The sequence below is a fragment of the Panicum hallii genome, chromosome 4, assembly GCF_002211085.1.
Source record: "Panicum hallii strain FIL2 chromosome 4, PHallii_v3.1, whole genome shotgun sequence".
NCBI classification, from domain to species: Eukaryota; Viridiplantae; Streptophyta; class Magnoliopsida; order Poales; family Poaceae; genus Panicum; species Panicum hallii.
In genome coordinates this window covers 37601042-37604449 of record NC_038045.1, presented here as the reverse complement: position 1 = coordinate 37604449, position 3408 = coordinate 37601042, and positions in this window count along the sequence as shown.

The window sequence follows — 3408 nt, the reverse complement described above, 5'->3', positions numbered from 1 at the left end:
CGAGGAACCATTGGATGCCGATGCCTGGCTCCATATTATTGAGTCAAAGTTCGCTCTACTGACCATACCATGTGCGGATTCTAGCAAAGCTTCCTTTGCTGCTCAACAACTTCGTGGTGCTGCTAGAATCTGGTGGGACAATTTTTATGCCATGCAACCTGCAGGGCATGTCATCACATGGGATGAATTCCGGGTCGCTTTCAGAGCGCACTATATTCCCGCAGGATTGTTGGAGCGAAAGCTTAATGAGTTTCTGGCTCTTACACAAGGTGCCAACACAGTTCTGCAATACGCACAGAATTTCAATCATCTGTGCCAGTATGCGGGGTATCATGCAGATAATGATGCCAAGAAGCAAGACCATTTCCGTCGGGGCCTGAACACCAAACTCAAGGAACGCCTGAACCTTGTGAAGGCAAATACTTTCAGTGAGTTGGTCAATATGGCCTTAACTCAAGAAGACTGCATTGTGGCGCATTCTGCCGAGAAGAAGCGGAAGAACCCTGCTGGACCCTCGAGTGCTCAACCACCGAGGTATCGGGTTGTTCCTAATACGCCACCCAGAGCACCACAACGCAATGCCCCTACGGGAAGATTGGTTTTTAGGCCACCTCAGCAGCAAGGAAAGTTCAGACCTCCTGTGCCCCCGCAACCAGCACAACAATCTGGCCAACGGCTAAATATTCCGCAAGTGCCACAGAAAGGCAGCAACTATCGCTGCTACAACTGCGGAAGTGCGGACCATTTCATCCGAGATTGCCCGCGGCCTAAGAAGCTTAATCAAGGGCCGAGCTCCACCCAAGGAAACCAGAATAAGGGAAAGAAGCCGGTGATGCAAGTTCGTCAAGGACGGATTAACTTCACCACTCTTGCGGAACTTCCAGATGGAGCTCCTATTATGTCGGGTACATTTTCTATACATCACAAACCAGTTGTTACTTTATTTGACTCTGGAGCAACACATAGTTTTATTAGTAACAACTGTGGAACCCGACTAGGACTTGAATCTTGTCCTATCCAGGGGTCATATATGATCACTACCCCTGGAGGAAATATTACTTCCAACCGAATAAGTAGATATGTGCCAATTCAGTTAGGTAGTAAAGAGATTAAAACTGATTTGGTTTTACTCAGTTTAGAGGGTATCGATGTCATACTTGGGACAAACTGGATGACTGAACATCGAGTCCAGTTAGACATATCTTCCCGGGTTATCGAAATTGATTCACCATATTGTGGAGCCATTACTCTTGTTCTGCCTCCACCAGAATGTCTACACCCTTGCGCATATGCTATCACAGATATCAAAGTCAAGGATATTCCGATAGTATGTGAATACCCGATGTCTTTCCCGACGATCTGCCTGGAATGCCACCGGATCGAGACATCGAGTTCATCATTGAACTTCAACCGGGTACTGCTCCAATTTCCAAGAGGCCATATCGCATGCCTCCAATGAATTAGCAGAACTGAAAATTCAACTTCAAGATCTTCTTGATAAGGGATATATACGTCCAAGTGCTTCACCTTGGGGTTGTTCTGCTCTCTTTGTCAAGAAGAAAGACGATAGTCTGAGACTATGTGTCGACTACCGTCCCCTCAATGCGGTTACTATTAAAATAAGTATCCTCTTCCCCGCATTGATATCTTATTCGATCAATTAGCTGGAGCAAAGGTCTTTTCTAAGATTGATTTACGCTCTGGTTATCATCAAATCAAGATCAGGCTAGTGACATTCCCAAAAACGGCCTTCTCAACCAGATATGGGCTTTATGAATATCTGGTCATGTCATTTGGACTTACAAATGCACCCGGCATATTTCATGTATCTCATGAATTCCGTATTATGCCGGAGCTCGATAAATTCGTCGTGGTCTTCATCGATGATATTCTGATCTACTCCAGAACCAAAGAAGACCATGCTAACCATTTGCGTGTCGTTCTTCAACGATTACGGGATCATCGCCTCTATGCCAATTTTCAAAATGTGAATTCTGGCTGGATAGTGTGAAATTTTTGGGACATACTATTTCCAGTCAAGGCATATCGGTTGATCCAGCCAAAGTTCAAGAAGTTATGGACTGGAATCCTCCCACTTCAGTCCATCAAATACGAAGTTTCCTTGGATTGGCAGGATACTATCGCCGATTCATTCCAGACTTCTCCAAGATAGCTAAACCCATGACTGAGCTACTCAAGAAAGAAGTTAAGTTCCGTTGGGACGAGAAATGTGAGGAAGCATTTCACACTTTAAGAAAACTTCTGACGGCTGCTCCAGTACTAGCTCAGCCAGATAGTAACCAGCCTTTGATGTCTACTGTGACGCTTCTGGAATTGGCCTTGGTTGCGTTCTTATGCAAACAACCGGGTTATTGCTTATGCATCCGAGCACTTCGGACTCATGAGCAAAATTATCCACACATGATCTTGAATTGGCAGCAGTTATTCATGCTCTCAAGATCTGGAGACATCATCTTATGGGCGCTAAATGTAACATTTACACAGACCATAAGAGCCTCAAGTATATTTTCACTCAGGCTGATTTAAATATGAGGCAAAGGCGTTGGTTGGAGTTAATCAAAGATTATGACCTGGAGGTACACTATCATCCGGGCAAAGCTAATGTGGTTGCGGATGCACTTAGCCGCAAGTCACATTGTCACTGTTTGACTATCTCCACTTTTAATGACACTCTTTGCCATCAAATGCGGAGACTCAGTCTGGAGATTATTCCCCAAGGTAGTTTAAACTTGATCTTCATTGAGTCTACTTTGCGAGATAAAATCGTCATGTCGCAGCTACATGATGAGGGTGTCAATATTATTAAATCCAAGCTATCCCAGGGAGAAGCTAAGTATTGGTGTTTTCACACTGATCGTCAAGGAGTCCTGTGGTTCAACGATCGACTTGTTGTCCCTAAGGATCATCAACTTCGTAAGCAAATCCTCGACGAAGCACATTTGTCCAAATTCTCTATTCATCCTGGTAGCACCAAGATGTATCACGATCTTCGGCAACATTTTGGTGGACCAGAATGAAGAGAGAAATTGCCAAATATGTGTCTGAGTGCGATACGTGCCAGAGAGTCAAAGCCAGTCATCTCAAAGCTTCTGGTACACTTCAGCCATTACCATTCCGTCATGGAAATGGGAAGACATTAGTATGGATTTCATTGTCGTCTTCCCAACACATCTCAAAAACATGACTCCATATGGGTAATCATCGATAGACTCACAAAAACAGCTCATTTCCTTCCGGTGCATACCACTTACTCTGCTAAGAAGTATGCCGAAGTCTATCTGGAACAAATCGTTCGATTGCATGGGGTTCCGAAAACTATCATATCTGATCGTGGGCCCCAATTTATCGCACGGTTCTGGGAGCAGCTACAATCAGCTCTAGGAACCA